Genomic DNA, 11,584 nt, shown 5'->3' with positions numbered 1-11,584 from the left:
ACTGTCCTATCTCTACATTAAAGTCACAAAAAGCCCAAAATAAATCTTTAAAAAAAAAAAAGAAAAAAAAGATAGTTTTGTCTGAAAGGTACTCAAAGCATAAAAATAACAATGTTGGGTCTTGGTATATAACAGAACAAAACGTAAGGTCTTTTGTAAAGTGTCACTGATAACATGTGTTATGAATCGGTGCTATACAAATAAAGATTGATTGATTAATTGATTGACCTTTGGAGCAGGTGTCAGACATGACTGGCACTCGAAGGCAAGGAGTTGAGAGCAATGGGAGACACTACATTAGTGTGATTTTTTTGTTTTAGTGTTTAAATGGTTGTTAAATTTTGTCCATGTGTGGGAAACTCAACATTAAATACATTTATTTTTTCAAGGTGTGTTTATAAGGCATATTTCCCAGCTGGACTTTTGGCCATAGCTCTTTATAGATGTATCTTTATAGATTTGGCCATAAATATCTTATCTGCTGGACTTACTGCACGTGATACCGGCCAATAGAAACCATGCACTGGGATAAGAACGCTGGTTTTACCATGATAAGAAGTTAACTACAGAAGATCTCAAGGAAACGGTTAAAGGCTTTATATGTGATTTTTTGATCCAGCAGATGTCGCTCTTGAGCACCAGCATGAAACCAAAACAGCTCGCGCTGCATTGTTGTGTTAGCATGCTAATGCTAGCGATCTTTATGATGCTGGTATCTTCACACTGCATGTAAATTTACCTGAAATGAGCGTGATCTAGAAACACAGTTAAGCAGTGAGTACAGTATGTTATTCTTCTTTTCTCTAGTCCCTCAATTAAACAACTTTTATACATGAGGGGAGGAGTCAGCTGCTGTCCCAACGATGTAAACAAAGTGAAGATAGGACTCTGAAAACTCTGAAAACATCACAGACAGTGGGACTCGGGTGTTACACCCATTGTAGACAGTCATGACTCACAGAGTTATTTTCAGAGGATATACTTGATTTATATTATTTATTTATTTAAGTGTGAAAAATTGTATATAAAGCCTTTAAGAAATAGATACATTTTAAATGTATGGATGCATGTCCGCTCAGCTCTATATATTTAGCCTCTCGTGTATTTTTACCTGGTCACACTGGACCACTGTCTATCCATCGTTGCTGTAAAGTTTTTCTTAATGATGACAGCTGAGGAGCAGCATCGTAAATGTTACTGACAGTGATCAGGCGACCGACTTCTTTTAACTCTAAATAGTCAACATTACAGACTCCTTAATGCCTCTTCTCTTTCAACCAAGAAACTTATATTTAAGCACTACACTTCTGCTGCTCTTCTCAATGTTCTGAAAAGCCTCAATTCAAACTTGAAAGCTTGATACAGTTTTAAAAAAAAACACAGTCTTGGTTTATGCAATCAGCTCCTCACATGTTAACACAAACCATCACAAAACAGGATTTGGATATGTTTATATGCAGATGATGTCACAGTTTACTGAACTTTTCAGAAGTTTTGCAAAAATCAGAATATGTGAATACTGTATGAGTTTAAGGACAGCAGAGCACCAGACAGACGGGGGGTTCAGTCAGTTTCTCTCGCTTCAGTCATGAGAGGAGAACAGATTATTTCTCTGAACTACTATAAACCCGTCTGTCTGATCGTCTGTCTGCCATGCCGTCCTCCTGACAATCTAACAGATAGTTAGCAGGAGTCTCCTTCAAGGGTAATATCCAATATTTGGGTTTTATGCTTTCCTGCTACACACAGAGAGAAAGAGCGAGAGAGAGAGAGAGAGAGAGGAAGAGAGGAAGAGAGGAAGAGAGAGATGCCTTCTCGCTGACCTTATAGCTGAACTGTAATAATGTTAAACCATTTTTCTTTCACTTTCTCATTCTGTGTGTGCGTGTGTGCACATGTGTGTGTATGCGAGTCCGTGTGAGTGTGTAAGAGAGAGAGAGAGGGGTGAGATGAAGAGAGTATTCCAGAGGGCTTAAGGGCATTTCACAACGTTAAAGGGGTAGGTTTTCAATTACAGCTTGCGTGAGTGCGTGTGTGTGTGAGTGTGTGTGTGTGTGACAAACCTCCGAGGCCATCTACACCCCCCTCTGTAACAAGCTGCCATGTGCGCAGTAACACACACTTTTCACGACAGCAGAACTGACAGGATAATATGCGTCACTGTTTGTTTTTTCTTGAAACACGACATGAGACATGAGGATGTTGGCGTGATTACAGTAAATACTGGAGATCACAGAGAAATACATTTCACGCTGTATTGTGTGACACCAGGTGAGATAAGGCTGAAAAAAGACAGGTGCTATATGTGAAAAAAATCAGGAGCATTAACAGGTTGTTTAAAATGGCAGAAGTTATACTTTTAGTTTGATTTGATGTTTATCTTTTTGATGTATTTCGATTGACAACACATAAACCACACATGGATCAATTCTGCCTAAAACATGCTCATGAGTGCACAGCCTCAGTGTGAGCAGGTAATGTATGTCAGTGATTCTCAAAGTGGGGTCCCAGGACCCCCAGGGGTCCGCGAACCATAGCTTGGGGGTCCGCGGAATGATTTACAAACAATTGTAAAAGTGTGTTATATCATTGAAAAAGCATATCTACAAACTGGGACTTCATGCACCAATAAAATCAGCTGTTTTGTCCAATACTCCCGCCCACTTTAGTTTCGTGCCATGAGATCAATTCTGATATGATCGTGAAATGTCCGTCAGCTAAAAAAAAAATACTTATAAAAAAATCCCTGGAGACAATATTTTCTCAAAGTTTATCAAATGAATTACTTGGAAAGTATAAATGTAGCCTAATTATATCTTTGCAAAGTACATAGTACATTATTACATAGTATTAATATATACTAATTAACATTATGATAATGAGGGGGGTCCTTGGAAAAATGTCTCACCTGAAAAGGGTCCATGGTCTAAAAAAGTTTGAGAACCCCTGATGTATGTCATCTGTGGACAGATTACAGGGCTGAGATGGGCCACAGGTACTTGACTTTAAATCACGTTTTTTGTCAAATCATTTCCAATATGAATTGCTTTCCGGATGCTCCTCCTCAAGAGCCTTCCTAACTCTCTCTGTACGCTGTCACGTCTCTCCAATAAATGCTTAGAATTGTAAAAAAAAAAAAAAAAAAGCCTCTCAAATAGATTACTGGTACAGTACCCCAACTTTAAATATCCTTTGAGAAAATGTCTTCCTATGTTTGGAACTTGTTCCTGTTTCAATCCATGCAGCTTCTTGAAATAAACAACCTTCCTGAGCTTTAACCTTAAACCCAAGTTTAACCATGCCATTCAAAAGTAAAATCTTTATTTTATAGTTTCACATTTAATCTGAGGGCTCTTTATCATGAGCGAACAATTATGGTGATGGTGATGGTGGTTGTGGTGGTGATGGTTTTCTATGCTATGATGAGCTAATGTTTTTTTTTTAATTCAAAGTAAATTATCCTCGTTATTGACGTCATAAAATGAAGTTAAAAGCAAAAAACTGAAAGTAAAACAATCAATTTAAGAAAGAAAACAAAGACCTGCAACAAAAAGCGGTTTCAGCTCCATTTGTTTTGAGTCCACATGACAGCCATTGTCACTCTGTGTGTGTTTGTGTTCACTTCACTTACTGATTAATCCGTCATCCATCAATATCAGCTCCTCTCCGCCCTGTAAACACAGATACCAGTGACTGATCACCCTGATCTGTGTCAATAGTTAGGACCTGATCAATAAGGTTAAACACACTCATGTGGCTCTAGAGTGTGAGCAAACAAACATGTGTGTGTGTGTGTGTGTGTGTGTGTGTGTGTGTGTGTGTGTGTGTGTGCGCATGGAAAGTGTGTGTAAGTGTGTTAAAAAAAAAGGGTGGGGGGGAGAAGGCGGGCTGGTCTGATGTAACAGAGTCAGTTTCATCACTCGAGGCATCAGGGACGAGGAGGAGGAGGAAGACAAGAAGATACAGAAGGGAAGCGACATGAAGGGTCTAAAATGACTCTCTCTCTCTCTCTCTCTCTCTCTCTCTCTCTCACACTCACACACACACACACACACACACACACACACACACACACACACACACACACACACACACACACAAAACACACACACACACACACACACACACACACAGAGACATTGGGTGTCAGCTTCCATCAGTAGCCTGTGTGGCTGTGAGTTATGACCGTAGATATTCGATCATTTACACTCACTGCTGCAGATAGCCAGGGGCTACTGTTCTGTGTGTGTGTGTGTGTGTGTGTGTGTGTGTGTGTGTGTAAAGATTGTGTGTCTCAATCACACAGACGAAAAGGAACCCGAAGACAAACTTTAATTCAGATTTGTAACATTTGATATCTACAGAAATCTCAGAGAAATTCTGTTAGACCTTGGATATTTATTAATGAATAAATTCATCCAAACAGTCGTTAATCATGACTATCCAGCACAGCAGTATTTATCAGCACATCTTTAAAAAGGGGAAGATACCCTTTGTAATCAATTTTTATCTTTTTAAAAGACTCTTGGAAAACTGAGAAGGCTTCTGGGTGAAGCAGAAAAAGGAGTGATCAAAACATCTCTGTTTTTATTTTATTTCATACATGCTTAAAAACATACACCAAATTCTCACTGATCCAGAGACTCACACACAAAAGGCAAACGTCTGCAAACATCCTGCTGAATGAAAGTTGCTATAATACAATGTTGTGTCCTCTAAAGACTGATTATGTGTTGCTGAAGATGTGCTGGTTTATTGAATCACTCATTTTGCTCTGACTCTCCACAGTGAAGTCCATATAAACAGTCAGAGTTGATTTGTCAAAAATGGAAGCTTGTTTGGAAGTGAGGTGAAGGTTTGGAGCAGGAAATGATTTATAATGTGTGTAAATAATTCGTGAAATTCTATTACTGGACCGTGAAGGCCAAAGACACCACAACGTTTTGTTTTGTTTCAGACAGATCGTTGTAATGATGTAGGGATGTTAGGAGTGAGGGGCGGCAGTAGCTCATGTCTCTAGGCACCGGTTCAAGTTCTGGTACCAAATCTGGATATTGGTCTAGTGGCTGGAGAGGTGCCAGTTCACTTCCTGAGCACTGCTGAGGTGCCCATGAGCAAGGCATCGAACCCTCACCAGCTCAGGAGTGCTGGCTGTGGGCAGCCCCCTCACTCTGACCCCCCCAACATGCAGAAATTAAGCTCCAGCTTTAAAAACTACAAATCCCACTGGTGCATCCAACAAGGTGCTCTGTGGATGGAAAGTGTAGCAGCAACGTGAGTTACAGGAACATCAAATCGACTGAAGAGACAGCACACAATGTGTACGATTCTGTTTAGCAGATTCTGCTGGTCCTGGGTCAGAAAACAGTCCTAAAGAAACATTTTCTTTAAAAATAGCTTTACATTTTTTCACTGTTATTCAAAAATAATTAAGTATTTGTGAAAAAAGAAATGAAAGAAACAGAAATCAGGCCAATACAGTGTTGATAGTATATTTGTTATGTGAGCTGTGTTTATATAAGTTCAACAAATGAGCTGTGTTGGAAATCAAGGAGAATAACTGAACAGTGTCTCAATTCATGTTGCAGATTTTAGGTTTAATTAATTCTTTAAAACAAATATGATAATGAAAATCCCCTTTAAATCCAAAGAAAGTGTAGGAAATCCCAAAAAGCAGGTATACATGACACAAGGTTTCCATCCATGTCACTCTCAGGTTTTTCTGTTTGAACCTTTTTCCCCCCCTGAGAGGTTTCATTTCAATTCAGTTCAGGTCATTCCAGTTCAGATCCGTTCAGCTCGATTCACTTTAATTCAGTTTGCTTCACCTTGGACATGGCTCACACTTCTGACAGCAAGCTCTGGTTTCCTCTCCATCCCTTGTGCTCCTTCCTAACTCCATGTTACACCATCAGCATCTCCTGCAGGGAGACAGAGAAGCAGCGTCAGGGAAAGACACAAGGACAGACAAAACTCAGGTGAGTGTAGATATAAAAAACTTAAGAAACTGTAACATCTCTAGGAGGTCTACTTTTAAGGAAATATGAGTTGAAAGTGTTTTTTCTTTCAATGTTTTTTGCTTGAAAACCATAAAAAGCATTGGTGGGCATATGAAATACATTTATTTATTGCATTGGCACAAAAAAATCTTAATTTTAACCAGTCATGTAAAAAGAAAATTAAGAAAAATGTAAATCAGGATACAGAACAGGAAGTACGTCTTCAAATCAAACCTGTGCGCTCACACACACACATGTAAAAAATTCAATCATGTCCCTGCTGCTGCCCGAGGGGAACACAGTGTGGAAGCCCCACTATAGTGGAAAATCACCTTTTCCATGTTATTTTACACAGCAGCGCACGCACACACACACACACACACACACACACACACACACACACACACACACACACACACACACACACACACACACACACACACACACACACACACACACACACACACACACACACGGAGTCTGTATACATTAACACGAGGAACCAAGAGATCTGATTTCCTTTTAACTCTTTGTGGTGCAGATCTCACACTGTCATGGGCCGTCTCTGCTGGAGGAGTCGGAGGGGAAAGTGATTTTTATACAAGCGTGAAAAAAATCTGTGACTCAAAGCGCTAATGTGATGCTGTGACAATGGTGGGTTTGGTGCTGGCAGTGTATCATCGTGATAACTGACAATACTTACAAATACCAACATTTGGCAGCTACTGTGATTATTTTTCACTAGTTGTGTCATAACAGGGTTGCTGCACACCTTTTTTTTTAAATCAAATTAAATACTTTTTAAGACCCAAACTTAATAAGTTAATATCATTTTCTGCCCAGAAGAACAAACTGTGAGGAACACAGCACAAATGTGACATACTTTACAATTTGGTCCCAATAAAATGATCAAAAACAAAAAGGAGAAATGATCAGAGGACACAGACCCAGGGCGGATTTTTGCGGTCTTTTTATATGAATTGTGACAGGATAAGAGAAACTCAACAGAGTTCAATATACTAAACAGGAATATAACAATTTTAGATTCAAACAGGCTGTGCTTCTTATAAAACTTCTTGACAACTTTACAGCGACAACCAGGAGGTCACAAAGCGTGGTCAAGAAATAGTACCACTTCCTGATTTGTTTCCTTTTTTTGATGTAAATGAACAAACATACAACTGGCTTGGTGTACTATTCAGAGGAAGGGATTGATTGATTGATTGATTGAATTGAAATACATAGTAATGGCACTAGTGCTGACTAGCTAGGGTGACGATGATTAATTAATAATTAATCGTTAAGTCGGCTCATTGCACACATCCCTCTTTTAGGTACATTGAAAAGCTCAAAATAGGCTAAATTAAGAGATGCTGGAAATAACTGAGTAAAACCCTTTTCACACATACAGAAATCTCCTGAAAAACTCCAGAGATTTGTCTACCCGGAGGTTCTTTAGGCTATGTGTGAACGCAAACAGACGCATTTTTCGCACTGACTTTACCCGGAGTCTCCTCCAGACCTGTAGTATTTTATCTGCAGAAAGTCAGAGTGAGCTGATGTCTGAACGCAGCAGCATATACTCCAGAGATTTCAACTTGAACCAATAGAAAGAGAATGACGTTTATATACAGTGACTGTCTAAAGTGTCTGCACGCGACCTCTACGATCTCCGTGCTCTAATTAAACGTCTGCATTCTGTTTTCTGTTGGTCAGGTTGTTGTTCTCCTCTCTTTAGTGGATGTTGTCATTCCATTGGATTACACATAGCATTGATATAAAGACAAATATTCTCATTATAACGTCGTGTAGCGGACTCTGTTGCTTCAGTCGCTACTTCCGCGTTGTTTATTTACGTCACGCCCCGCCCCCCCTCCCCTCTGACAGGGATACCCCCCCGCTGTGAGGAGCATATGTGAACGGCTAGGTCGGGAGAATCTCCAGAGAAGTCCTCCTGTAAATATCTAGATATTATCCAGAGTGCACATGTGAAAACGGCTTATGTCAGGGGGAAAAGTCTTAAAGTTTAAAGGAAACAAATGTGATTTAAAAGCCTTTTTTAAAATATGTTTTATTACTTTGTTTACCCTCCATTCTGTCCATCTAAATGGGAGTCTTGTTAAACTTCCAGAGACACAATGCATAAGCACAAAAAGAGAAGCTGGCTATGATATGAAACTAAATCCCTGCTCTGCTGCTGTAACGGACATTTCAGAGGTCTGCGGTCTAATTCAAAGTGTCAAAGAGGAGGGATGTGAACGTGTCGAGCATCTCGCCAAATCACTGCGGATTAAACACTCTCTCTCTCTCCAGAGTGTGTTTAGGAAATTAAAGGCCAGGGATTTTTTTTCCTCATAATTGTCTATTTTATCATTTTATTACAGCTAGCTTTCCTCTGATGGGCTCCCTTTATGATTTATCAAATACAATTACTGCGTGACTTATTTCAGGAGCCTCTCCATGCTAAGGACCATTAATGTGTGTGCGTGAGGAGGAGTGTGTGTGTGTCAAACGTGTGTGAGAGCTCTGGTGTTTTTAAATAGCATTAAGTAATTGGAAAAACAAGAAAAAGAGGCAGAAAAGCTAAATTGTCTTTGTTGGATTATATCCCCCCCCCCCCCCATCCCCCAAGTTTTTGTTTTTACGCTCCATTCCTCTGAGTTGATCGGAAAATATTCCAGCAGCTTCCAGTTGAAAAGGTAAAATAAGTGGGAAAAAAAATGCTTCAACGGATGGAGAGAAGCTAATTTGGAATAATTTACATTTTTCCGCTGCTTGTATATTTTAAGAAAAGACGAAAAGGGGGTGTAACGAGGGTGAGCGATAGAAAATGAAAGAGAGAGAGAGAGAGAGAGAGAGAAGGAGAGGTTAATTCCATACCTTCCCCTCCCTGTTAATGAAGTGTAGGAGGCGTCGTCCTGGTCAGTGCGGCTAATTGAACAAGTGGAGATTACAGCAGCCGCCGCTCCTCTGTGAAAAGAAGGCAGTGTTCATTAGTAGTCGCCATATAATTTTCATTCTCTGTAGAATTGTGTCGATGCTAATCTACGCAGAGAGCCACTGGGATGATTTTTAAAGCTCTCAACATGTACTGTGGTTGCAATAACTCAAACAATTATCATTAGAAAAATTACAAGTTTTAGGCTGCACTCTGCCCACGTCTTCAAGAGTCATTTGTCGATTAGTTTTTACTCGTAGTGAGCTTGTCATTCTTATTCTTTGATGCTTAAATATTTAAATGTGCTTAAGACATGAGTGAAGAACTTGGACATCAAATTAGAACTTATCCTGTTCCCCAATAGCTGTAATCTGCCATGAAAAAAAAAAAGAAGCTGTATAGTTTAATAGACCCGCCCATTTTTTTTTTAAACTCAGAAGATCTTTCACCATTAAAGGCTTTATATGTGATTTTTTTGATCTAGCAGATGTCGCCCTTGAGCACCAGCATGAAACCAAAACAACTTGCGCTGCATTGTTGTGTTAGCATGCTAATGCTAGTGATCTTTATTATGCTCGTATTTTCACACTGCATGTAAATTTACCTGAAATGAGCGTGATCTAGAAACACAGTTAAGCAGTGAGTACAGTATGTTATTCTTCTTTTCTCTAGTCCCTCAATTAAACAACTTTTATACACGAGGGGAGGAGTCAGCCGGCCGTCTGGGCGATGTAAACAAAGTGAAGATAGGACTCTGAAAACTCTGAAAACATCACAGACAGTGGGACTCGGGTGTTACACCCATTGTAGACAGTCATGACTCACAGAGTTATTTTCAGAGGAGATACTTGATTTATATTATATTTAAGTGTGAAAAATCACATAAAGACTTTAACAATCTTAATATGTAGAAGACAGTGTGATCAAAATGCTCTAAATATATCATTGGGCACTAAACTGAACATGGCACATCTCATCAGCTCATGTCGACAGTGTGAAACTTAAAACTTGGTCGGTCAACTTAAGTCTTGGCCGGCACAAAAATCTCACAGCACAAAAGAACTTGGAGGTGTCAATGCACTGAATGTAATGTCTTGCAAAAGCTATCTTCATATTCTATTATGTCCCTTTCCTCTGAATGTCATTATGGTTCTCTTGTGTCCATACACCGTAGAAGAAGAGTGATTGTGGAATAAGAATTATTGCTTGAGTGACCGTCTATCCTATTTAAAGGACGCTGACTTAGTGATGAGTCAGTGGGCACGGAGCCTCATGAAGAACAGTGGGTCGGTACTTAACTGAATAAAGTGATACAGTCTGAATCAGAAGGTATTTTTTCATTAAAAAGGGGTTGCCAGTTTTTTAATATATGATTAAAAAGGGCATCCTCGTAAAATTTGGCGTTTCTTTGCTGCCCCTGGCATCTTGTGTTGTTTTTATGGATTTAATTAGAATCCTTGCAGTGTGCCACGATGCCCTTTTTTAACTTTCTTTCATTCTGAGAAAGGGTTTTGGTGAAGTACAGGGCATGTAATGAAGGCTGAGTATTTATTTATAAGAAAATAAAAAAATGGTATATCTTTAATCCAAACAGAACCAGCTTCCTGTCCTTGCTTATTTTTATTTATTTTATTTTTTTTATTTTACTGTAAAATATACGCTATGTATTATTTAATAGCGGAGGTTTCAAATTCAAATTCAAAAAACTTTATTTGTCCCCGGGAGGCAATTCAAAGGCACACAGAGCAGTAAATTAACAACAGTGCAGGTAGATGAAACATTTTAAACCTAAAATATAAAGCGTAAATTTAAATACAACTTAAAGCTTAAACTTAAAATGCAAAATGTAAAAAGAGTAGATATAAGTGGACAGTGATCGGACTAACAGATGTAAACAGAACTATGTGCAGTAAACGAGAAACAAATATATATATACAGAGCGTTTTTCAATTGGACGTGTGCTCGATAACAGGTGTTCAGGAGCCTGGATGTGACCCCGACTCATTCATCCAGTTTCCTGAAGCTGCACTTGCTGCAAATAGAAACTCAGTGTAAACGCAGCACGTCTTCATCAGGACAAAAACAAAACTCCTCTCTTCCTCTGTCACTTTTCTAACCCCAGCGAACCCTCTTCCATCCCCCCCCTTCGTTTGCCTATCCAGCTCAGTGGGACCCTCTCTCTCTCCCTGTCTCTCTACCTCTCTCGCCCCCCCCCCCCCCCCCCTCCCTCCCTCCCTTGGGGCAGAAGTAAACCACGCCTTGAGGCCCTGCACCCATTGTGTGTCCTCTGCTACTTCTGTTTGGGGCCTTTGTGTGCCGCTAATCAGCCGTGGGGCCATGCTCAGCCCCGAGTGTGTGTCTGTGAGTGTGTGTGTGAGTGAGTGAGTGAGTGTGTGTGTGTGTGTGTGTGTGTGTGTGTGTGTGTGTGTGTGTGTGTGTGTGTGTGTGTGTGTGTGTGTGTGTGTGTATGTGTGAGTGGAGTGTGTGTGTGTGTGTGTGTCCCTTGCCCTCATTACGTAGCCACACTGGGAGGCCAGCATGGGAAGTTTCTGCTGCACTCTACACCTCCCTTCATCCCTCCATCTCCCCCTCTCTTTTCTTTCCTTCCCTCGAGCTGTCCATCACTTGCTTCCTCCCCCCTTCTCAC

At 40.0% G+C, this 11,584-nt stretch overlaps 1 long non-coding RNA gene across 1 annotated transcript in view; it reads right to left on the bottom strand.

Annotated features, from left to right (window-relative positions):
- Positions 1-4,315: 4,315 nt before the first annotated feature.
- The window catches only part of LOC110000053 (uncharacterized), an 86,721-nt gene continuing 79,452 nt past the window's right edge, over positions 4,316-11,584 (bottom strand). Inside the window, exons 4-5 of the long non-coding RNA XR_010666512.1 lie at positions 8,880-8,969; positions 4,316-5,921 (exon numbers count right to left, since the gene is read on the bottom strand). This is a non-coding gene — a long non-coding RNA (uncharacterized lncRNA). The remainder of the gene's footprint in view (positions 5,922-8,879; positions 8,970-11,584) is intronic.

The sequence above is a fragment of the Labrus bergylta genome, chromosome 6, assembly GCF_963930695.1.
Source record: "Labrus bergylta chromosome 6, fLabBer1.1, whole genome shotgun sequence".
NCBI lineage: Eukaryota > Metazoa > Chordata > Actinopteri > Labriformes > Labridae > Labrus > Labrus bergylta.
The sequence above is the reverse complement of the archived record's forward strand: the minus strand, read 5'-3'. Positions and strand labels throughout refer to the sequence as shown.